The sequence below is a fragment of the Pipistrellus kuhlii genome, unplaced genomic scaffold (genome assembly GCF_014108245.1).
Source record: "Pipistrellus kuhlii isolate mPipKuh1 unplaced genomic scaffold, mPipKuh1.p scaffold_m20_p_19, whole genome shotgun sequence".
In the NCBI taxonomy this organism is placed as follows: Eukaryota; Metazoa; Chordata; class Mammalia; order Chiroptera; family Vespertilionidae; genus Pipistrellus; species Pipistrellus kuhlii.
The window spans coordinates 15,668,265-15,695,257 of record NW_023425504.1 but is presented as its reverse complement, the minus strand read 5'-3'; the positions used below and the strand labels follow the sequence as shown (position 1 = coordinate 15,695,257).

General features: G+C 36.6%; 1 pseudogene; it reads right to left on the bottom strand.

The window, feature by feature from the left end:
• Positions 1 to 23,820: 23,820 nt before the first annotated feature.
• On the bottom strand, positions 23,821 to 24,525 carry LOC118722043 (annotated as a pseudogene).
• Between the last annotated feature and the right edge of the window lie 2,468 nt (positions 24,526 to 26,993).

Sequence of the window (26,993 nt, the reverse complement as noted above, 5' to 3'; positions counted from 1 at the left end):
GTAAACAAAATAAAACCATTATTATTTCAAAATATAATCTATGTTATTCATATTGATTGATCATTAATAATCCTATCTAATAAAAGAGTAATATGCAGCCAAAACCGGTTTGGCATAGTGGATAGAGCGTCAGCCTGCAGAATGAAAGGTCCCAGGTTCAATTCTGGTAAAGGGCATGTACATTGGTTGTGGGCACATCCCCAGTGGAGGGTGTGCAGGAGGCAACTGGTCGATGTTTCTCTCTCATCAACATTTCTAGCTCTCTATCCCTCTCCCTTTCTCTCTGTGGAAAATCAATAAAATCTATATTTTTTAAAAAGAGTAATATGCAAATTGACCATCATTCCAAGACACAAGATGGCCACCACAAGATGGTTGGCAGGAGAGAGCAGTTGTGGGCAGTTGGGGGTGACCAGGATGGCAGAGGATGGCAGTTGACAAGGGTTGGGGGGGGGACCCAGGCCTGCAGGGGAAAGCAGTTGTGGGCGATCAGGCCAGCAGAGGAGGGCATTTGACGGAGACCAGGCCAGGAGGGCAGGGCAGTTAGGGGTTACCAGGCCAGGAAAGGAGGGCAGTTAGGGGTTACCAGGCCTGCAGGGGAAGAAATTTGGTGGAGACCCAGGCCTGCAGGGCAGGGAAGTTGGTGGGGGAGACCAGGCCAGCAAGGGAAGACAGTTAGGGGCAACCAGACTGGCAGGGGAGGGCAGTTAGGGCCAATCGGGTCATCCAGGGAGCAGTTAGGCATTGATCAGGCTGGCAGTGGAATGGTTAGGGGGTGAACAGGCTGGCAGGCAGAAGTAGTTAGGGGCAATCAGGCAGAGGCAGGTAAGCAGTTGAGAGCCAGCAGTCCTGGATTGTGAGAGGGATGTCCAAATGCCCATTTATCAGACATCCCTCAAGGGGTCCCAGATTGAAGAGGGTACAGGTTGGGCTGAGGGACAACCCCCTCCATGCACTAATTTTGTGCACTGAACCTCTAGTACTTTATAATCATGGAGCAATATTCAAGGTGTTTTTATACACTCACATCATTTTTGCTTCACATTTGTATAAGATGATTTAACAGAATGAACAATTTCCCAGGAAAATTACTCTGTTTGTACTTTAATGTGAACTACAGTGTGACAAAAGAAGATAGATAAATACATGGTATTTTTGATGCTTGAGATAATTAGGGATGTTTTGAGATCAACAGTGGCCTCTATGAAATAATCAAGAGTTTTTGTTTTGGTTGAATCAAATCACATTTGCCCAAACCATTCTTTTACTCTAATATTAAACTTGTGCTACTGAAAGGAAAAATTTACAGGCAAGTTTGAGTGAGCTTCCATGAATTCAAACATTAGTTGAAAGCTGCACTATCATACATATAGGGTTTTTCCCCATCATGTTGGTATATTGACTTAGGTACTTAATAGATACGCATAATTCAGATTTCTAAGGTTTAATAAATTATATTAAAACTACAATGACTTGAGATAAATGTGATTTCCATCTCTTATTTTTAATACTATGTTGGGTCATACATTAATTCAGTAACAGGATAGTAAGTAGAAAACTCTTATCTAGAATGGCTGAAATATATTATTTATATTAATGACTTGGTAACATTTTTAAAAAATCTTATAATGCAGCAGATGGAAGTAAAATTCTGTTTTTAAAAGATGAGAAAATTTTTAAAATATCACATAAAATAAACAGACAATTTCAAAATGCTGTTACACAAATATAAAATCTACTTTAACCCTTTGTAGGCCATAAGTGATTATAGCGGCAATTACTAGTAAATTCAAAATACTGTGGCTTCTAGGGATGGTTTCCATTATGGATGCATGACAGTTTAATCTGAAATATGAACCAAAAGCCACAACTAAATAATAATAGAACTCAAAGTCTAATTAGTAACCAGAATAAAATCTCAAGAAGCTGTATGTCTTATTTCTCCTTTACTATCTATAGCCTACTTTAATAGGTATTTAAAATTTAAAATTATGTAAAATATTTTTAAATGTTTATTTTACAGTATGATACACTGTTATCTGTAGAAAATATGGTAAGATTGATCTTCATTCAGTATATATGTAATTTTATTTTTCAGTATCAAAGGAGGATTAATCTTTTCACATTTTTTATCCATCTTGGCAGATGTATTTATTGATTTTAGAGAAGGAGGAAGGAAGAGAGAGATACATTGATGTGGGAGAGAAACATCTATCCATTGCCTCCCATATGTACCAGGACCAAGGTTCTAACTCACAACATTTTGGCGCTCAGGAAAATGCTCCAACCAACTGAGCAACCTGACCAAGGCTTTTTAAAAATTTTATATATATATATATATATATATATATATATATATTATTGATTTTTTACAGAGAGGAAGGGAGAGGGATAGATAGCTAGAAACGTTGATGAGAGAGAAACATTGACCAGCTGCCTCTTGCACACCCCCCACCGGGGATGTGCCCACAACCAAGGTACATGCCCTTGACTGGAATCGAACCCGGGACCTTTCAGTCCACAGGCCGACGCTCTATCCACTGAGCCAAACCGATCCCAGCCTGACCAAGGATTTTTAAAAAACTAACACAGTTTTATTGATTGATTGATTATTGATTTTTTTGAGAGTGGGGGTGGGAGAGAGGAAGAAACGTCAATTTGTTGTTCCGCTTATTTATGTATTCATTAGTTGGTTCTTATTTGTCCTCTGACGTGGAATCAAACCCCCAACCTTTGGTGTACAGAAAGAAGCTCTAGCTAACTGAGCTTCCTGACCAGAGCCTATTTTTTTTTTTTTTTAATAAAATCACAGACATTAGAAGACTGAGGTTTAAAAAAAAAAGTCAAGCCAAGACCGGTTTGGCTTAATGGATAGAGCGTCGGCTTGGGGACTAAAGGGACCCGGGTTCGATTCCGGTCAAGGGCATGTACCTTGGTTGCGGGCATATCCCCGGTAGGGGGTGTGCAAGAGGCAGCTGATCGATGACTCTCTCTCATCGATGTTTCTAACTCTCTATCTCTCTCCCTTCCTCTCTGTACAAAATCAATAAAATATATTTTAAAAAAATAAAAAATAAAAAAAAGTTAAGTGTTGTAATACAATGATCATAATTCAGGACCTTGATGTCTTCACAAGTGTGTGCTAATTCACAAAACTAACTGGTATAGCATTATTATTGATTATTGATGTGAAAATCCTATTTATCTCCTTTCCTAAGACTTTAAAAGTTTTTGTTTGTTTGTTTTTGGTGCTGTCTTCTTATGTTAATTTATAAAAATACTTCCAGATATAGATGGCAAGTCAGTAAAAAAATAAAACTTGGCAATACCACTACTACCATTGTCACTCTAACAGATTCTACGGTACGTTAATCTCTGATTGTAGTTGAGAATAGAATATTTATGCAATACTCTAACATACTATTAAATTTGGTTTGAAAAATTTAGTACTAAATATAAATAATTTAAAATTTTAACTTCAAGTAAAGACTCAGAGTTTAAAAGAAAATATTTTTAAAACATGCTAGCATACTATGATAAAGTAAATTCATTTTTTGTAAATAAATACTAACATTTCCATTTTATTTTTGTATAACAATTTCATTCAGTAAAATTAAGATTAAGTACCTACTATAATCTATAAGCTGTTAGGTATTAGATATATCTATATAAATAAGAAAATTTCTGATCAAAATATACAGATATCAAATTATGTTGCATACCTAAAACTAATATAATATTGTATATCAATTAGACCTCAATTTAAATAAAAATACACAAAGGACATTTTTTTTTCTTGAGAATTAAGTCCAGCTGGGAAGGCAAGAATGACCCAAAATTAAAATACAACAAAATAAACCTAAATGAATGACAAGATAATTATAATACAACAAAATAAACTCAATGAATGACAAGATAATAGTGACTTGATAACACTAAATATGTTGTAGATAGGAAAATAGGGAAGACATCAAAAATGACATGATATTTATATCATAAAGTTTGAGAAATTTTCTAGGTATAAAAGAAGAGATAATAAGGCAGAAGGATAATTTTAAATTTTTTTATTTAATTATGTTTTATTAAGCTCATATATTTCTATATCTTACATATTTATCTTGCCTACCTGTTTGAAAAAATTTTTTATAGAGAATATATTTTTAAGTACAAACTATGTGCTCAAAACTAAAGATAAAGCAGTAACTAAAACAAAGCCCTACACCTCAAAGATTATAGTTTAGTTTGAAGTGTTTGTTTTATTGATTTGTAAGAATATTGTATTATTAAGAAAATAGCCCTTTGTAGTGTCATAGGAATTTTTTTCTCAATTTTCTATTGGCCTTTCAATTTGTAAACATTCTTTTATTTTTCCATCCTTTTATATTTTATCTTTTGATGTTGAGGTACTCACATGGTGAACATCAATACCATTCTTACTATTGATGTTATGCTTCAAAAGACATTCCCTACTAGAAATCTATATTAACATTCACCAATATTTTATTTATTTTCTTTTTCTTTTTAAAAATAATTTCATCCCTAGCCGGTTTTCTCAGTGAATAGAGCATCAGCCTATGGACTGAAGGGTCCCAGGATTGATTCTGGCCAAGGGCACATTCCTGGTTTTCAGGCTCAATCCTCAGTAGAGGTGTGCAGGAGGCAGCAGATCAATGATTCTCTCGCATCATTGATGTTTCTATCCCTCTATCCCTCTCCTTTCCTCTCTAAAATAAAATAAAAATATATTTAAAAAACAATTTTACAATGTGTGTAATATAGGAATATTTTAAAATAAATATAAAAATTAATATAACACCAATCTCTCTGTCCTACCTTCCTTGGTCTCTAGAAATGAACTTCTAAGTACTGGGGAGTCATCTTTTCTCACACACACACACACACACACACACACACACACACAACTATAGTTTTGTTTCTATGCAAAATGAAACCCTACACTAATACTGCTTTTCTTAGAAGATTAAAAGTCAGAAACCTATGAGGTTTAGTTTTTGTAGCTTTGTTTTTATATTTTAGAATGACAAAAGGTCAGCCACACTAAGGGCATCTTACTAGCCTGCTGTGTCCCTGCTTTTACATAGAACAGAGTTGGCATCATATATATAGAGCTGCAGAATCTTCTAACTGCATTAACTGTGCACCAGGTCTGTTTCCCAGAGTGCTGACATGATAAGATTGGCCAGCCATCTCAAAATTGTTTCCAATCCAGTCACTGTGAGCTAAGAGGTCTCTTCCAATTACTTCCCAAGTATAGAGGTTTGTAAACTTATTGAGTCTTATCCTTTATATTGAGCAAACCACATTTTGGTGGGACTTTCTCTCAACCCAGTTTCGCTTGACTCAGACATGACTGGTATATGAATATCATCAGTCACAGATAAAGTGCAGATACCCTTTTTATATTTTCTATAGTCTTTTGGTAATTCAAATGAAAAATTTGAGATTATAATGAAAGTAATTAAAATGTTTGTGCTCAAATTGTAGAGCAAAATGGGAGGTATTAATTTAAATATTAGAACACTAATCTATCATGACTAGTACATCACTTCTCTTTGCATTTGCCTTCCTAATTTCAACCCTGGCAGAGACTCATACAGTGAATAAATTCTTTGGATAAGAATTATTTTGATTTATTTCCTATTGTTAGTCTATATATGAATCTTCAAAGAGTATAATTTATAGTGCTATAGAACTATGTCACTTCCTTAATGACTATAACCTATTATTTATTAGGAGAGTATGTAACAATACATATATAATCAACATCTCTGTCTCTTCATGTGTATGTAAATGTGTATGGAATTTAGTCTTCTTATATGCCTATAATTGATAACATCAAATAAATTATTTTATCATTTATTTCTTCATTCTCCATAGAGGACATACAGATGCCAATAGGCATATGAAAAGACACTCAATGTCCCTAGTCATCAGGAAAAAAAATGCAAATTGAAACAGTGAGATATTGCTTCACACCTCACAGAATGGTACCATCAATAATAAATCAACAAATAACTAGTGTTGGTGAGTTATGTGGAGAAAAGAGGACCATTGTGCACTGTTGGAGGAAATGCAAATTGGTGCACCACGATGGAAAACACAGTATAGTGGCTCCTCAAAAAATTAAAAACAGAATGAGCTACCTATGATCCAGAAATTCCACCTCTCAGTATTAAGCAGAAGAAATAAAAAAATAATTTGAAAAGATATACATACCCCCCATGTTCATTGGATTATTTATAATAGCCAAGACATGAAAGCAACCTAAGTGTTCATCAATAGACATTTAGATAAAGATGTGGTACATATATAAAATGGAATATAACTCTGTTATATAAAAGAATTAAATCTTATCATTTATGACAACATGGATGGATCTAGAGCACATGTGTCAAACACAAGGCCCGCAGGCCAAATCCGTCCCGCCAGGCCTTGCAATGTGGCTCGCACCGCGCTGTCATCACTGCACTCCGCTGCGTTTCCATCACAATGACAGTTTATGACTGTTCAGTAAACCATTCGGCCCGCGATTTAGGCTGGATTTTAGATTTTGGCCCCTTCTCTGATTGAGTTCGACACCCCTAATCTAGAGGGTAAGTGAGAGAAAGGTAAACATCATGTGATTTTACTTATATGTGGAATCTAAAACACAAAATAAGTGAACAAACTAAACAGAAACAGACTCATAGATACAGAAAGTAAATTGATGGTTATCAGGTGGGAGGGGAGTTAGGAGCTTGGTAATAAAAAAAGGTGAAGGAATTTAAAAGTAGTCTACTTTTGCAATTTGATAGATGCAAAATGGTCACAGGGATCTAAAGTATAACATAGAAAATATAGTCAATAATCTATATATATATAAAGAACCAGGGTCCGTAACGACCAAAGGCTTGACCAAACACTGGAAGTCAGGCATACATGGCTGCCATGGCAACCCAGCACTGACTGCAGTACAGTGGGTGCCTCAGCTGAGGTGATCCAGCACTGACTGCTGAGGGGGCTGCCATCAGGACCGGACAGAGGCCAGGAGAGAAAAGCAGGGTCTGATTGCAGTCCCCATAGCAGTCGGTGCTGGGTCGACATGGTGGAAGTCAGTCCTGCAGTCAATAAACATAGAGTCAATTAACATTAAGTGAACATAGGGTCAATTAATATCTCTTTGAGAGGAGTTGAGAATATAAAGTACAGTGTAGAGCAATTACTTGTATCATTTCACATAAAACTCTTCAACTAAGATATTTTTCTTTATTTAAAATGTATCTTTATTGTTAAAAGTATTACAGATGTCCCTTTGTTTTAGTTTTTCCCCCCATTTATTTCCTTCACTCTGCACCCACCCCTTCCAGGTCTTCATCAGACTATTGTCTATGTCCATGGGTTATTCCTATCTAATACATAAAAATCTAGAAAGATTTAGAGAACACAAAATGAAAGATATGCCAGGTAAATATTGAACAAAAGTGCTGAAGTTGCTGTATGAATACTGGATACAGGCTTGAATCCAAAACACAACTCATGAGATAAAGTTAGTCATTCCAACATAACAAAAGAGATTAGATAGTTCACTAAAGAGATTAGATAGTTCCCAATACTTATACACATAATAGAACAGTGTGGAGGTTCAGAATGAGCTTCACTAAGATGTGTCTCAGTGGTATGCAGATTTTTGAGCTAAGGGCAATTTTAGCTTCAGGCTCAAGTGAAAATTTTAGCTTCAGGCTCCCTTTACCTAAAAAAAAATTGAATTAGAGGCCTTGCCCATAATAACACATTATCCTATATAATAAAAGGCTAATATGCAAATCGACCAAACAGCAGAACAACTGGTCACTATGACATGCATTGACTACCAGGGGGAAGATGTTTAATGCAGGAGCTGTCCCCTGGTGGTAAGTGTTCTCTAACAAGGAAGCCAGAAGCCAGGCTCATGGCTGGCTAGCGCAGCAGCAGTGGTGGGAGCCTCTTCCATCTCCGTGGAAGCACTAGGATGTCTGCATGATGGCTCCCAGACTGCAAGAGATTGCAATCCAGGCTGAGGGACCCTCCCTCCAAGTGCACAAATCTCGTGCACTGAGCCTCTAGTATTGTAATAACTATGCATGGTGCCGGGTGGGTACTGAATTATTGGAAGGATCACTTCATAAATTATATAAATGTCTAACCACTATGTGGTATAATTGAAACTAATATAATAATGCATGGCAAGTATAACTGAAAAAATTAAAGTAAAAATTAAAAAAATTAACACAACAAATTGTATAATCTGACAACAAAGAATTACAGATAATTTTTTATTCATTAATTTTGTCTAAACTTGCATTTGACTTTTCCCTAATAGTCATTCAATCTGAGTATTCTATACAAATGTGTAAAGAAACCCAATGTAGCTTAAAACACAATAAACTCTTATATTGTACTGTGCTCTATACCTATTATTTTAAACTGGAAGAAATCAATCATATCAAAAGCTATTCTGTGTCAAAATGGTCACTTGTTCCATTTTTATTCTCAAGTCTTTATAATGCAAACTTTTTATACATGTAATATTATTATTTTTATAATAAAATACTTTTAGGTACTGTCATGGATTGAATTTTATCCACACAAATTTATATATTGAAGTCCTAATCCCTAATATGACTGATTTGTTAAACTCTTAATGGAGGTGATTAATTGAGACCGGAAGGATGGGACCCTAATCTGATAGGACTGTTGTTATAAGAAGAGGACAAAACACCAGGGCTCTCTCTCCTCATCCAAGCACAGAGGAAAGACCACGTGAGGACATAGTGGGAAGGTGACCTTCTGAGATCTCTAATCAGAAACCGAATGTGATGACACATTGATCTTGGTTTCTAGTTTCCAGAACTCTGAAAAAATAAATTTCTGTTTTTTTAAACACCCAGTCTATGGTATTCTCTTATAGCATCTCCAGCTAATTGAGACAGGTACTGATTAGCAATATTCTGGGTATTTTATACAAACCAAAGACTTTTGTTAAAATGTTTCCTAAGCAACACGATCTCTATATGTGTAATAAGTTGTCATGCAATAAGTTTTCTAAATTACTGCATGAGAATATATTATATTAATTCTTGATTTATGCAGATGATTATAAATAAATCTTATATTACCAGTTCAAATGTATGGAATAAAAGACATGATTTATTCAGATTATGATTGAAAATGGTCTCCCTTTTCTTCCAGAAGGAACTGGGAATAAAAAAATAAAATGATATTCTACTAATTATTAATGCTAAAACAAACAATGGAAGATAAAAACAAACCTGAAAACTAACTTTTGGATAAACAGAATATTTTATCCAGTTACTCTAATTTTACAGATTTAATTTCTGATTGTTAGTAGCTTAAACCAGACTGTATATCTAAATTCACATTCTAGCCACTTATAAGAACATGGCAACTTTTTTTAATTTCCTCATTGATTAAGGTATCCCATATTTGTCCTCAGCCCCCCCATTCCAATCCCCCACCCCTCCGCACTCATGCCCCCACCCCCCTATTGTCCTTGACCATTGGTTAGGCTCATATGTATGCACATAAGTCCTTTGGTTGATCTCTCCCTTTTTTCCCCACCCCCCTTTGAGGTCCAACAGTCTGACTCATGGCTCCTTATCTCTGGGTATGTTCTTGTTCATCAGTCTATGTCCCAAGTCAAATTTATAGAAAATATTCCTTTATTAATTTTTGGTCGAGAATATGTTTGTAGCCAAAACCGGTTTGGCTCAGTGGTAAAACATCGGTGTGTGGACTGAAAGGTCCCGGGTTCGACTCCAGTCAAGGGCATGTACATTGGTTGCGGGCACATCCCCGGTGGGGGGTGTGCAAGAGGCAGCTGGTCGATATTTCTTTCTCATCGACGTTTCTAGCTCTCAATCTCTCTTCCTTCCTCTCTGTAAAAAATCAATAAAATATATTTTTTAAAGAGAGAGAGAGAGAGAGAGAGAGAAAGAGAGAGAGAGAGAGAGAGAGAGAGAGAGAGAGAGAGAGAGAGAGAGAGAGAGAATATGTTGGTATATTTTCAGAAAACAACTCCGAGACCATGTGGATTTTGACAACAGATAGGAAGTGACAGGACTACTCCAACCATGAAGACAGAAGAGAAGCAGTCCAGAGATGGAAGACACTGACGACTCCTTGCCATAAATACCATGTTTCCCCGAAAATAAGACATCCTCCGAAAATAGGACCTACTTATAGGAAGCTCACAGAACTCCAAACAAAAGGAATTCAAAGAAGACCACACCAAGACAAATCATAATTAAAATTCCAAGAGCAAAAGACAAAGAGACAATATTAAAAGCAGCAAGAGCAAAGCAGGTAGATACCTATGAAGGAACACCTATACGATTGTCAACTAATTTCTCAACAGAAACCATGCAAGCCAGACAGGAATGGCAAGAAATATTCAAGGTGATGAATAGTAAGAACCTACAGCCAAAGATAATCTATCCAGCAAAGCTGTCACTCAGAATCGAAGGCCAGATAAAGAGCTTTACCAATAAAAAAAAAGCTAAAGGAGTTCATCACCACCAAACCAGAATTATATGAATTGCTGAAGGGGGTTCTTTCAGAAGAGAAGGTAAACAAAGATAAAAATTATGAACAACAAATATGTTACTATCAACAAGTGAATCTAAAAACCAAGGAAATTTAAAAAAATCTGATGAACAATATTAACTGTTGAATATAATAGAATCAGAGGTATGGAAGGGGAGTGAACTGATGATTCTCGGGGAAAAAGGAAGAGGGGGGTGTGGGAAGAGACTGAACATAAACTGTGCACCTATGGATGAGGACAATGAGGGGTGGGGAAAGGACAGAGGTTGGGGTGGGAACCTGGTGGAGGGGAGCAATGGAGGGGGAAAAAAGAGGAGCATTTGTAATAATATGAACAATAAAGATTTATTTTAAAAAAGAATAAATTTTTAAAAAGTTAATAAAAAGTGATATAGCTGCACTAAAACACACAATGGAAAGTTTTAAGTGTAGACAAGAAGAAGCAGAGGACTGAATCAGCCAGTTAGAAGACAGCAAAGTCAATTGGAAAAAAATAATTTAAAAACAGGAGGAGAGTTTAAGGGAGCTCTGGGACATAAAATGAAGCAACATATGCATTATAGGGGTGCCAGGTGATTAAGAAGAGGAGCAGGGAATAGAAAACCTATTTGAACTAATAATGGCTGAAAACTTCCCTCATTTGGGTAAGAAAAAGTCACAAAAGCCCAGAGAGTCCCAAAGAAGATGAACACAAAAAGACCCACAACCAAGAAACATTGTAATTATAATGGCAAATGTTATTGACAAAGAAAGTTACTAAATGGGAGGTCCCTTTAGACAACCAAATAATTTCTCAACAGAAACATATCAGGCCAGAAGAGAATGGAATGCAGTATACAACATGGTGCAAAGCAAGGGAGATGAACCCAATAATACTTTATCCAGCAAGGCTATCAATCAAAATTGAAGGTGAAATTAGGAGCTTTGCAGAAAAAAACAAAAAGCTAAGGGAGTTTATGATCAACAAGCCAGCAATGCAAAAACTGCTAAAGGGACTGCTGTAAAAAGAATAAATAGAAAGGGGAGAAGGAACACAGGCATAAAGAATAAAAATTGCAACAAACAAGTATCTATCATAATAACAAATGTAAATGGATTAAATACTCCAATTAAAAGACATAAGGTGGCCAAAAAATAAGAAAACATGACCCATATACACTGAGTGGACATATTATATATATATATATATATATATATATATATATATATATATATATATATATATATATATCACAGTGCATGAATTTGTGCATGTGTGGGGTATGGCCAGCCTGGCCAGGGGGAAGAGACATGGGCGTTTGGCTGGCCTGCCTGCTGGTTGAACTCCTGGTCAAGGGGACAATTTGCATATTAGCCTTTTATTATATAGGATATACACTGAGTGGCCAGATTATTATGCATTCAGAGATCATAATAATCTGGCCACTCAGTGTATATGCACCCAATACAGAAGCACCATATACATTAAAAATAAATAAATAAATAAATAAATAAATAAACAAACTTCTGGAAGATACAAAGGCAGAGATTGACAGCAATACAATCATAGTTGGGGACTTTAATACACCATTGACATAACTGGATAAACCTTCTAGATAAAAATCAACAAAGAAACAGCAATCCTGCCCTATGCAGATTGGCTCAGTGGATAGAGTATTGGCCTTTGGACTAAAGGGTCCCAAATTTAATTCCAGAGAAGGGCACATGCCTGGGTTGCAGGTTCCATCCCCCCAGTAGGGGGTGTGCAAGAGGCAGCCAATTAATGATTCTCTCTTATCATTGATGTTTTTATCTCTCACCCTTCCTCTCTGAAATCAATAAAAACTTTTTAAAAAGAAACAGCAATCCTAAAAGACTCCCTACATGAGATGGAATTAATTGACACCTTCCAAAAATTTCACGGAAAAGCAATGGATTATATATTGTACTTGAGTGCACATAGGACATTTTCAAAGATAGACCACATACTAGGTAGGACACAAGCTAAATCTCTTCAAATTCAAGAAGATAGGAGTCATATCAAACATTTTTCTCAGATCACAATGACATAAAATTAGAAATTAAATAAAATAAAAACAATGAAAAAATAAAACACTTAGAGGCTAAATAGCATGCTATTAAACAATGATTGGGTTACCAAAGAGATAAAAGAAAAAAAATAAAAGCATCCTTGAAACAAATGACATTGAGAACAAAATGATCCAGCCGAAACCGGTTTGGCTCAGAGTGTCAGCCTGTGGACTGAAAGATCCTGGGTTTGATTCTGGTCAAGGGCATGTACCTTGGTTGCAGGGACATCCCCAGTAGGGTGTGTGCAAGAGGCAGCTGATCCATGATTCTCTCTAATCAATGTTTCTAACTCTCTATCCCTCTCTCTTCCTCTCTGTAAAAAATCAATAAAATATTTTTTTTAAAGGAAAGAAAAGAAAACAAAATGATCCAAAATCTATGAGACACCATGAAAGCAGTCCTGAGAAGGAAGTACATAGCTCTACAGGTCTACCTCAGAAAACAAGAAAAATTGGTAATAATTTATCTAACCTTCCAATTTGAAGAATTATAAATAGAGAAACAACAAAAACCCAGATAAGCAGAAAGAAGGAAATAGTAAGGATCAGAGCAGAAATACATGACATAGAGATCAAATAAACAATACAAATGACCAATAAAACCAAGAGCTGGTTCTTTGAAAGGATAAACAAGATTGTTAAACCTCAATCCAGGCTCACCAACAAGCAAAGAGAGAGGACCCAAGTAAACAAAATCACAAATGAAAGAGGTGAAGTAACAGCTGGCCTCACAGACTTACAAAGGATTGTAAAAAATAAAAATACTACAAACAACTCTACTCCAACAAACTGGATAACCTAGATGAAGTGAACATTTTTTTAAATAAAAATTCAATCTTTCAAAGCTCAATCAAAAAAAAAAAAAAGCAATATAGTAGGCTGATAACTACTGATGAAATTGAAGCAGTAATCAAAATATTTCCAAAAAACAAAAGCAATGGTCTGGACTGCTTTATGGGAGAATTTTACCAAACATTCAAAGAAGAACTAAAACATATCCTCCTCAGACTATTCCAAAAAAATCAAGATGAAGGCACACTTTCAAGCTCTTTCTATGAAGCCAGAATTCCAGGTAAAGACACTACAAAGAAAAAGACTTACAAGCCAATATCCCTAATAAACATAGATGCTAAAATCCTCAACAAAATTATAGCAAATTGAATCCAGCATTACATTAAAAAGATCATACACCATGACCAAGTGGGATTTATTCCAGGGATGCAAGACTGGTATAATATCTACAAATAAATAATTATTATCCTATATAATAAAGATGTAATATGCAAATGGTTGTTATGCCATGAAGTGTAATGACTCACAGTGTAAGACTGGATCATGGATCAGCAAGAAGGTGGGGTAGTGAGCTACAAGTGGGTGGCAGAGAGCTACTGGAGGGGGCAAGGCAGCAAGTTATGAGGGGGAGTAGGGGGGCGGGGGCGGGGGAGCTACAGAAGGGTAGGGCAGAATGCAGAGAGCTATTGGAACGTGGCAGTGAGATACTAGTGAGCTACTGGCGCATGGATTCGTGCGCAGGGCTACTAGTACATTACATAAACAAATTGAGAGGCAAAAATCATATAATCATCAATTGATGCAGAAAAGCATTTGACAAAATCCAACACCCTTTCTTGATAAAAACTCTCAGCAAAGTGGGAATAACAGAATCACACTTCAATATAATAAATGCCTTTTTTTTTGACAAATCTACAGCAAACCTCATACTCAATGGGCAAAAACTAAAACCATTTCTCCTAAGAACAGAAACAAGACAGACAGAGTTGCCCCCTTTCACCACTTCTGTTCAACATAGTACTAGAAGTGCTAGCCATAGCAATCAAAGAAGAAGAAGAAGAAATAAAAGTCTTCTAAATTGGACAAGAAGTAAAACTGTAATTATTTGCAGATGACATGATATTGTACATAGAACATCCTAAAGATTCCATCAACAAACTACTAGACTTAATAAATGAATTCTGCAATGTAGCAGGATACAATATTAACACCAAGAAATCTATGGCCAATAACACAGAAAGAGAAACTAAAAAAAAAATCTTATTTATCATTGCAACAAAAAAACTTAAGATACCTAGGAGTAAACCTAACTAAGGATGTAAAAGAACTGTACTCAGAAAACTACAGGATGTTGAAAAAGAGCTAGAGGAAGACATAAACAAAAGGAAAAATATACCATGTTCATAGAGTGGTAGAATCAACATCATTAAAATGTCCGTACCACCCAAAGCAATCTCTAGATTCAATGCACTCCCCATTAAAATGCAACGGCATATTTCACATAACTAGAACAAACTCTCCAAAAATTCATCTGGAATAAAAAAAGACCCCAAATGGCTGTAATAATCCTGAGAAAGAAGAACAAAGTTGGAGGGATCACAATATCAGATATCAAGCTATATTATAAAGCCACTGTTCTCAAAACTGCCTGGTACTGGCACAAGAACAGACATATAGACCAATGGAATAGAACAGAGAACCCGAAATAGACCTGAGCCAATATGCTCAATTAAAATTTGACAAAGGAGGCAAGGGCATACAATGGAGTCAAGACAATTTCTTCAATAAATGGTGTTGAGAAAATTGGACAGATATACGGGGGGGGGGGGGGGGGGGGGGGGGGGCGGGGGGGGCGGGAATGAAAGAAAGAAAGAAACTACACCACCAACTTAGACCATACACAAAAATAAACTCAAAATGGATAAAGGAATTAAAGTTAATACAGGAAACCATAAAAATCTTAGAAGAATCCATAGGTAACAAAAATAGCAGACATATGTCGTAGCAATATCTTTACTGATACTGCTCCTAGGACAATGGAAAGTACAGAGAAAATAAACAAATGTACTACATAAAAATAAAAGCTTCTATACAGCAAAGAAAATCATCAATAAAACAACAAGAAAGCCTATTATATGTGAGAACATATTTGCCAATGTTATCTCCTTTATGGGTTTAATTTCCAACATTTATAGGGAACTCATACAACTTAACAAAAGGAAGATAAATAATCCATAAAAAAAATGGGTATTTGATGTAAATAGACACTTTTTGAAAGAAGACATACAAAAGGCCAAGAGCTATATGAAAACATGCTCAAAGTCACTAATCATCTGAAAGATGTAAATTAAAACTACAATGAGGTACTATCTCACACATCACAATGACTATCATCAACAATTCAACAAATGACAAATGCTGGTGAGGATGCGGAGTAAAAGGAACGCTCATGCATTGCTGGTGGGAATGCAGACAGGTGCAGCCACTATGGAAAACAGTATGGAGTTTCCACAAAAAATTAAAAATGAAACTCCCATTTGACCCTGTAATCCCACTTTTAGAATTATATCCTAAGAGACTAGAAACACCAACAGAAAGGATATATGTACTCCTATGTTCATAGCAGCATAATTTATAATAGCTAAGATTTGGAAACAGCTTGAGTGCCCATCAGCAGATGAGTGAATTAAAAATTTGTGGTACATCTACACAATGAATTATTATGCTGCTGTAAAAAAAGAAAAACAAAAAATTTTTACCATTTGCAACAGCATGGATGGACCTGGAGAGCATTATGCTAAGCAAAATAAGCCAGCGGGAAAAGAAAAATATCACACAACCTCACTCATTTGTTGAATAAAATGAACAAACATAGATCCAGAGTCACAGAAACATTGAATAGACCGTCAAACCTCAAAGGGAAGATGGGTGTGTGGGGGTAAGAGATCAACCAAATTAGTTGTATGCATGCATGAAAGCATAACCAATGAACACAGACAGCAAGGGGGTGAAAGCATGTGCTTGGGGTGAGAGTGGCCAGGGAAAAATTAATGAGAGAAAAGGGAGACATGCATAATACTTTAAACAATAAAGGATTTAAATTAAAAATAAAGAAGTCTAAGTCTTTCCAATGACTGTGCTATAAACTAGTCTGTAGTGTAATAGCACATAGGAATGCTTAACAGTGGTGGTGATCGGGGCACATTTCCTTGGTGCATTTTTGATGATGTTGTCCATACATAGAATCACCTCTGCTGCTACAGATTCACTCAGATGAACTTGTCACTTTACTTGAAAGCTTTCTTTTATATACAGTATTGCCATATGGCCAGTATTACCTTCCTTCACATCCAGTCCAACAGTTGTATTGCCTTCACTATGAACAGCTTGAAGCTGTGCCACCAGATCTAGAGCTTGTTTTGGCATGTTCATCATTGCTATGGACTACAAACTGCAGTAGAATCTCACTCTTTAAAAAAAAAAAAGGTTGATTGTTAGAGAGAGAAGAAGGGAGTGAGAGAAGGGGGAAAGAGGGAGTGAGAGAGAGAGAGAAAGAGAGAGGGAGGGAGGGAGAGAGAGAGAGAGAGAGAGAGAGAGAGAGAGAGAGAGAGAGAGAGAGAGAGAGAGAGAGATGAGAGCCAAACATCAATCAGCTGTCTCCTGCACACCCCCAACCTGGGCATGTGCCCTGATTGAAAATTGAATGGGTAACCTTTTGGTGCATGGTAGGATGCCCAACCAACTAAGCCTCACCAGCCAGTTCTAGATTTTATTTTTAAAGCAGTTGAACAGCAGGATAATTTTTTTAAAGTTTATCACAGCACATTGAATATGGGAAGGGAATCAGTTCAATAATATTTTTTTTATCATTACAAAATGAAATATTATTAAGAGATTAGCAAAGTGTAAATATTTTAGAAACAATGAATTATGGGCACAGTTAGGAAAAACACATGGCATATCATTAGTGATTTACTATAAATGCAAATTTTGTTCTACTAAAGTTTATAGCATTTTAGTATATGCTTTAAATCTCCACTAGTCCAAAATGCAGTGTTCATTTTTCTCTCATAGCAAATTGAAATGAACATCATTAAAGTGATAAGACTTGCAGCTAAAACATCAATAATGCACATTATGACTAGGAATGTTAATTTTGAAGTGTTGATTTTTTAATGACAAGAACTGCATTTTTTAAACATTTTTAATCGTCACCTAAGAATCTTTTTTATTAATTGAGAGAGAGAGAGAGAGAGAGAGAGAGAGAGAGAGAGAGAGAGAGAGAGAGAGAGAGAGAGAGAAACATTGATATATAAATGGAACATCAATCAATTGCCTCCCATATGCATCAGGACAGGGGATTGAATTTGCAATCTATGTATGTGCCCTGCTGGGAACCAAACCTGCAACCTTTTGGTACATGGGAAGGCACTCCAACCAACTGATCAACTTGGCCAGGGCAACAGCTGCAGTTTTTTAATTTGAAATAAAACTGATTTACATTCTTTTCTTTACAAAAGATAACAATACTAAAAAGGTAAAATTAATTAGTTCAGCAAACATTTATTGAGCCCTTACTCTGTGCCACACACCCTTCTAGGCACTGCTGATACATTAGTAAACAAGCCAGATTGGCTTACAAGAAATGTACATTCTAGTGGGGCAGACAGGCATTATTCAAGTCATCAAACAAAACATTAATTATAGTGTGGCACAGTTCTCAGAAGGAATTGGACAAGGTTCTATAAGGAAGAGTTTTAGGATCAGACAGGTGGTGTTTTCAAGAGAGGACATTAGAGAAGGCCTCTCTAGTTAGGTGATATTTGAACTGAGTCCTAAATAACTAAAAGTCAATCTTGTAAGAATCCTAGGAAAGTGTTTCAGGTTGAGGAAAGAGCATTTGCTAAGGTCAAAAGCAGGAGTTAGATTTTGTGTTTGAGGAACAGGAATGTGTCTGAAATGGTGAAAAGGAGACAAGTCAAAGTCTGGAGGACAGTCCCTACAGGATTTTATAAGCTATGATAAAGAGTTTGGATTTTAAGTGCAATGGAAAGCAGAGGTGTGACATTATCTGATTTATATTTGAAACCTCATTCCATTGCAGTATGGAAATAAAGGAATGGAGGGGACCTGCATAACAAGCAGAAATCAATTAGAATATTACCCTTATAGTCTAGAGGAGAAATGAGAGTGCATTGGACTTGGTGACAATTTAAACATCTATGCAATGTAATATTTAAGGTATAACAAAATTTAAAAAAGTAATAAATCTTGTAATACTTTTTATCAAAGGACAAATTTCTAGATGATTAACTGACCTTCCCAAAGTCAACCAGAAAGTTAGAGACAGAGTTAAAACTAAAGTCCAGATCTCCTAGTTCTTATGACAATAACGAGGCCCAGTGAACAAAATTTGTGCATGGAGGGGAGGGTTCCCTCAGCCCAGCCTGGACCCTCTCCAATTGGGGACCCCTTGGGGTATGTACCTCTCACAATCTGGGGCTGCTGGCTCCTAACTGCTCACCTGCCTGCCTGCCTGGTTGCCTCCAACTGCCTTCCCCTGCTGGCCTGATCTCACCCCCAATGGACCTCCCCTGTGGGTCTGATTTCTCCCCCAACTGCACTCCTCTGCTGGCCAATTTGGTTCTGATTTTTCGGTTTCTATGCCAGAGTCAAAAGCTCAGCCTGCTAGGCAGCCATTGGCTCCCCATAGAACCCAGATTTGATTCTGATTGGTCATTTTCTATGCCAGCCAGCAGCAAAGGCTCTGCCTCCTAGGTATCCATTGGTTCTTCATAGATCCAAATTTGGTTCTGATTGGTTGGTTCCTATGCCAGTCAACATCTTCGGGCCTATCTCTGGGCCTGATCAGAGAGTTGGGGCTGAACAGCAACCCCCATGGAGGCCAGGAAAGAAAGAAAGAAAGAAAGAAAGAAAGAAAGAAAGAAAGAAAGAAAGAAAGAAAGAAAGAAAGAAAGAAAGAAAGAAAGAAAGAAGAAAGAAAGAAAGAAAGAAGAAAGAAAGAAAGAAAGAAGAAGAAAGAAAGAAGGAAGAAGAAAAGAAGAAGAAGAAGAAAGAAAGAAAGAAAGAAAGAAAGAAAGAAAGAAAGAAAAGAAAAAGAAAGAAAGAAAGAAAGAAAGAAAAGAAAGAAAGAAAGAAAAGAAAGAAGAAAGAAAGAAAGAAAGAAGAAAGAAAGAAAAGAAAGAAAGAACGGAAGGGAAGGAAGGAAGGAAGAACGGAAGGGAAGGAAGGAAGGAAGGAAGGAAGGAAGAAACAAACAAACAAACAAACAAAAAACCGGCTGCTGGCCAAGCTCAGAAAGAAAGAGTGAGAGAAAGAGAGAGGCAATTACTGATCAAAAGCTGCCACTGAGGCTTCAGATCAGACCCTGCCTCTCTCTCTGGGTCTCAACCCCCTGGGCAGCCAGTGCTGGGTCACCATGGCAACCCAGCGCTGACTGAAGGACTTCCAGTTTGGTCAGCCTTCGGTCATGATTGTGATCCCTCTTTACAACTCTGACCTTTTATATATTAGGATTCCGTCTCCCAGTTTCACATTCCTGTAAAAATTCACATTCCTATAGCAGTGAACACAAAATCTGAGTTCAATAGTATTTTGGCATAGCACTTTTAGAAATATACAGAGGAGAAAATATTCTCTTACTAGAAATATGTAGTACATTTAATAATCTAGACTTAAAGGCAGCAAAAGGGAATATTTTACATATATTCTGTATGAAAAATAAATATAATTTTGCATTGGAGCAGTCGTTCAATATTAATGCAATGCCACCTTACTTGAAATAGCAGCACCAGTTAGTTTAGAATTAGTGGGTGTCATCCTATTCACACTGAGGAAGCCTAGTATATTTGAAAATTAAATGTATCTTAGAGAAAATTCATTGAGTTTTTATTCCTAAATAAAGCCTTTCCCCACTCTCCTTCTTGTGAAAATGCAGCCTACTTTTTTTTATGACTTAAAGGAATAAAGGCAATGTGGGAATAGAATAATATTTTGATAATGTTACATGACAGATCATTAGTCTTCCATTTTTACATGAAAATAATCTTTGCTCTTATCATGCAAGTGTATGTAAGATACATTTTCCAGAATAGAATTATTTTTTAAACTTCCGCATAAAAGGACTTTAATAAAAGTGTGATTAACATTGTCAAAGTAGAATCCCATTCCCACTCTATAACTTTGTAATTTGCTTTTTTTATTATGATAAGAAAGTGTTCCATTAAATCTTAACAAATCTAACACCTTTAATAAATTTTGAGACCTTCCACCTTTTAGTTTTACCAAGAAAAAAAGTGAAAATGAAAAAAGTGATTTACAGCAGTTATTCAGATCAATCCCTTTCAGAAGCATGAATAATCACATATACTCTCTACCTGTGCAAAGCCACTTACTAAAATAATTATTCTATGAGATGAAAAGTCATTAATAAAGACAAGAATAATCTATTCAAACATCTAATTTTTAAAAAATAAATTGAAAACAAGTTAACATGTGCTTATATTATCATATGTGGTAGAACACACACACATTGGAAAGAACATTTTCCTATATTTTGGATGCATATTCATTGGGGACTTAGTCAAGATGATCTCCAGAGCTATCATAACAACCTAAACTCTTCTCCCACAGGATATTTTTTCTTCAATTCCCAGTCGATGAGTGCTTGAACCTGAATTTGGAGAAGGTTACCTAAGTCAGAAGTAGACTTTTATCTTTGCAAGTACACTTTTGGGAATCTCTCCTCAGTTTAAAGATTAAGAAAAATAAGCTACTCATGGTTTCCGGATTTTAATGCAATCAAATAAATTTAAGAATCAATAATAAAAACGTTATGGAAACATAATTTGCTCTCCTAAATTCCATTATTTTTAACAACCCAAATTTTAAAATACTTCTGTAGGAGTAAGGAGATGGCAAAGATTAATCATGTAAGGCTTAAATATAAGAAAAAACATAGATATTTAACTAATCTCTGGATTGGGAAGGCTTTCTAGGCAGCAAAATAGTAGATAAAATAGCAAAGAAATGACTTATGAAAGAATACATATTTATTATCTTTTAAAAATATCATATTTATTAGTAATTCTACCCACTTTTAGGAATCTCTTAAATACTTTGAAGTGCAACACAAAGAATTAAGCACAAGGTGACTAGATGCAATAGCATTTATGATTGAAACATATCCACAATGACCACCAATATCAGAATCTTTTAGCTTGAAGACTCAAGAAAATTTTTATTTATATTAATAATATTTATATGTTTGCTTTTAATCTGAAAATCATGTCTTAGACCAGTAACCATCAGTTAAAATTGGTTCTCAATATCATGTGTGCTTCCTTCTGGACTTTATTTAGAATTACATTGTCCTTAACATAATTAAAATCAGACTATAAGTAACATTTTAACTTTCAAAATAACCTTTTAATTTTAGAATATGAAGGTATATTCTTTCTGAGGTTCTTGTTATACCACTTCACTTTTACAAAAGTCCTACATTAGTACTGGTTTTCTCTAACTGAAAGGATTCCAAAAAAGGCTTTTACTTTTATGAAAAAAATAAACCTATAAATTTATATGTATAGCTTGGCCAGTGTGGTTCAGTGGTTGAGTGTTGATCAATGAACCAGAATATCACAGTTCATTTCCCGGTCAGGGCACATGCCTGGCTTGCAGGCTCAATTCCCAGTAGGAGGCGTTTAGGAGGCAACCAGTCAACAATTGCCTCTCATTATTATTGTTCTATTTATATCTCCCTCTCCCTTTCATGCTCTGAAATCAATTAAAAAACATATTTAAAAAAATACATCCTATATAATAAAAGGGTTAATATGCTAAGTGTGGAGTCATCTGGTCATCCATTCAACCAATCAAAGTATAATATGCTAATGATATTCTAAGGCTCAACCACTGGCTATGACATGCACTGACCACCAAGGGGCAGACAGATGACCAGTCGACCAGTCACTATGATATCCACTGACTACCAGGGAGCAGACGCTCTGACTAGTAGATTATCTTGCTGCTGGGGTCTGACTAATTAGGACTGAGCTAGACTGGCTGGACACACCCTGGAGCCCTCCCATGGTCCCTCTGTGACTGGTCAACCTCCTGTGTCCTTCCCCGGCCCTGATTGTGAAGTCCCTTGGTCTGGCCTGTGACCTCTTGCAATCTGGGCCCCCTCAGGGAATTTTGGAAAGCCAGTTTCAACGTGATCCCACAGGCCAGGTTGAGGGACCCCACTGGTGCACAAATTTGTGCATTAAACCTCTAGTATGTATATAATTGTAGGTCTTTCATAAAAGCAAAATTGTGTAATACAAACTTATGGAAAGTGAGTGCTAGGCAGTTTTGGCTTATGAAAGACTTTATAAGAAAGTTCTATTTTCAGATACTAGGTTCTCTAATAACTGTTTTGTTTAAAATATTTTTATTATAACATCGATAAGATGCCTTAGGAACTTAACTCTTGTTTATATGAATTAGCTTGTGGCAAAATGGGTTTAATTATAGTTATTTTGCTTTAAGTTGCAGAATGTATTGACAATGTTAAAGGAGTACTTACTGGATTTAGAATGGAAAAAAAGGTGACAAAGATAGTACAGTTTCCATGTATAAAACACCCCATTCCCTTATTATTAACACTTTGCAGTAGTGTAGTATATTTTTATTATTAATAAGCCTAGACTGATGCATCTCATTTTATTCAGATTTCTTTGTTTTTTAGCTAATTGTCGTTTTCTGGTTGAAATTCCATTCTGGATATTATACTGCATTTAATTATGTTTTCTTAGACTCCTCTTGGCTATAATAATTTCTCAGACTTGGCTTCTTTTTTAATACCTTGACAATTTTGAGGAGAAATGGCTAGATATTTTATAGAATATCAGTCAGTTGGGACACATCTGATTTCTTTTCTCACTTTTGTTGTTGTTGTTGTTATTCCTCACCTGAGGATACTTTCCATTGATTTTTAGAGGGAGTGGAAGGGTGGGGGAGAGACACAGAGAGAGAAACATTGATGTGAGAAACTCATATTGATTGGTTGCCTCCTGCAGCCACCCTGACCAGGGCCAGGGATAGAGCCTGCTACCTAGGTATGTGGCCTTGACTGAATTTGAACTCGAGACCCTTCAGTCTGCAGGCCAACATTCTATTCACTGAGCCAAACCAACTAGAGCTCTTTCTTTCTTTTTTTCTTTTCTTTTCTCCTCCTCCTCCTCCTCCTCCTCCTCCTCCTCCTCCTCCTCCTCCTCCTCCTCCTCCGTCGTCTTCTTCTTCTTCTTCTTCTTCTTCTTCTTCTTCTTCTTCTTCTTCTTCTTCTTCTTTTGAGTTTAAATGCATTTATTTTTAAACAACCTACATGACATGTTTTTTTTTTCTCAAAACAATGCCTCTGATCCAAATGAATGAACGTCAAATAAATGAAGAGCTCAAGATAACATCAGTTCCATTTGTTCTAGTCTTGGTGTGAGGATGAAAAGTAACAGCCAGTTATGATGACAGGTGATAGATCCAAACTGCCAAATTTGTTAACATTTTTCCATTTCTAAGTCATCCTTAAAGAAAATCACATATGGGTCACCCATCCTCATGGTAGTCCAGCAGAGCAACCATGCCATCTGGATTCATGTTTTCACCAATAAAGAACTGGTAATTTTTGAAATGGCAAGGATGTGCTTGATTTGTTCTGCAACCCCTGTCATAAAAGGCTTTTTTCTTTTTAGTCTCTGTTCAAGTTTCCCTTTGATTGATTTTGTGTAATCTTTTACTTTTTGTAGGCTTTTTTTGTGAAGTTGATTTCCTGCAAATGATGGTTCATGACAATATCAACACCAGTGATTACTGTGCTTTTGGTACCTTTGACCTCAAGGCCTTCAGCGGAAGCATTTCCACCAACAAGAGAGTCATCAATGTTATCCTCTGTGCTACCGAACATAATCCCCTCTACCTACAAGCACAGCCCATCTGCAATCACCTGGATCTTGTAGATATGGGAGAACATATCATGGCTGTTGAGGTCCTTGTACATTATCATGATGGCAGCTGGAAGGAGAAGGCGGTGCTACCTTAGCAGGAGCACAGAACTGGGCACTAGCATGGTGCAGCCACAGTGGGAGATGGGGGGTGGAGTGGTTGGAGAAGGGAGCTGGCAGAAAAGTTAGGGTTCTTTTCTTATTTTAGTGTGGTGCTCTGAATAATGGCCCTAAAAATATCCATGTCCTAGTCTCAATCCTGTGAAATTAACCTTATATTGCAATAAGAATTTTTTTGGTTAAGTTAAAAATTTTGAGTTGGGGACATTACCTTCCTTGTCAGGGTGGGCCCTAAATGTAATCACAAGTGCCCTTGTAAGAGGAAGATAGAGGGAAAGTAGACTACAGAGGCAGAGAAGGCAACAGAAACAGAAACCAAGGAATGCTGAAAAGGTAAGGAACAAATTCTCCCGTGGAGCTTCCAGAAGGAACCAACAGTGTTGAACACCTTGATATTAGCCCTGTAAGACTCATTTTGGATTCCTGGCTCCTGGAAATGAAAGAGAATATAATTCTCTTGTTTACACCACTAAATCTATGGTAATTTGTTACAATAACAAAAATAACTTAATACAGTTAGACTAAGGTTATGTGCCCTTAGAAGAAGACCACAGAAATAAAGGGCTAGAACAGTTCTTGGCACTTTATCCTCACAGGCTGCAAGAGGAACATGGCTAGATTAAGGCTTTCTCTATGCATTGCTATAATAGCTATATATCCACTTATCCTGTGGACCCAGGTGACCTTAAATAAGCAGTATATCTACTTGTTGCTTCCAATTTCCTTTCGAACTAAAAGAGGGTTCTTCTCATGGGCATTGACATGACCTACTGTAATATACCCCTCAAATTCTCACAGTGATTTCCGTAGGACCATGCCTCATATGGGCATACCTTTCATAGGCCAATTTTTTATTGCCCTTCTGCCTCACTATATAGCCAGGCAAATGGCCACTGTCCATGAGTCAGTACAATCTGAAATATCATAGCAAGAAACATACAACTCAGCCCATTGTGCTGGCTGGTTTTGTCTTCTTTAATCACAGTGATGACCTTGCAAATAGGTTGTTGCTCATAAACCCTGGAAATGCCATCCATAGACCAAATAGCTATTTATAGCGCATGTCTAAGGGCTATAGAATCTGGCAGATCTGTACATTGTTCCAAAGTCTGTCCCAGGGAGAAAGTCTTAATACACTGAGTAACTCCCTGCTCAGTAGCATATTCCTCATTAGCAAATAAAATACATTTCCATTTTATTATGAAACTTTTCTCAGCATTATCCTCTCCATTTGAGGATGTATCTGCTATCACGCACGACATTATGGGTATTTCCATTTTTAAAATTTTTATGCCCTTTAATTATAAGGTCAGTTTTTTAGAAATTTTTACTGAGTTAGTTTACAGAGAGAGAGAGAGAGAGAGAGAGAGAGAGAGAGAGAGAGAGAGAGAGAGAGAGAGCGATCAGTTAGCTATTCCACTTATTCATATATTCATTGGTGATTTTTTTGGGCTAAATATTTTTTTAATATATTTTATTGATTTTTTACAGAGAGGAAGTGAGAGTTAGAAACATCGATGAGAGAGAAACATGGATCACTTGCCTCCTGCACACCTCCTACTAAGGATGTGCCCACAATCAAAGTACATGCCCTTGATGGGAATCGAACCTGGCAACTTTCAGTCCACAGGCCAACGCTCTATCCACTGAGCCAAATCGGTTTTGGAGAGAAGAGCAGTTTTAATTACTGTTAGGTAACAAACTAGTAATTGCCCCTCAAATAAAAATTTTCTAGTCCAAAGTTCTAGTAGTCATTGCTGGGAAGCAATCACAAGCTTTTGCCATAAGCTCTAGTCGAGGCTCCACATTTGGCTATTGCATAAAGAATTTGTCCAAAACAGCACTCTAGGTTTTATTCTACAATATAATGTGTAATCTCAGGCAATTTTATTCATTCCTATTTAGCATTACCAATTAATAGTTCTTGAAGGGCAGATATGCATATTAGGCACATTCTTGCACTCCATTATACTCTTCTTGGGGCACTCACCCCTCCTTGAAATTTTAGTTACATTCTTGCTCTCCATTATGCCCTTCTGGGAGCTCTTGCCCCTCCCAGTGATTTTCTTGTTATTCTCATTGTAGGTTTTATGATTAACAGCCTTCAGTTTCCAGTAAACTACCTTTTCCAATTTCCAGTGGCTGCCTACACCTGGCCCCCACCTACACCTAGTCCCACCAGTTACTCTGACCTTTACAAGAGACATAAATATCCTGCTCCCCCTGTGCTGCTGATGCCATTTTGGCCTTAGCCCTTCTGCTAGCAGATATAATAATAAATTTATGATTCTTTACCCCTCTTGGCCTTGTGCATTCCTCCTTCAGTGACCCTAACATTTGGCGCTAAAACCCTGGAGGGTTCCATGGAGAAAGGGAGCCAATACCCTGGCTTCTGTCACTCCGAGTTTGC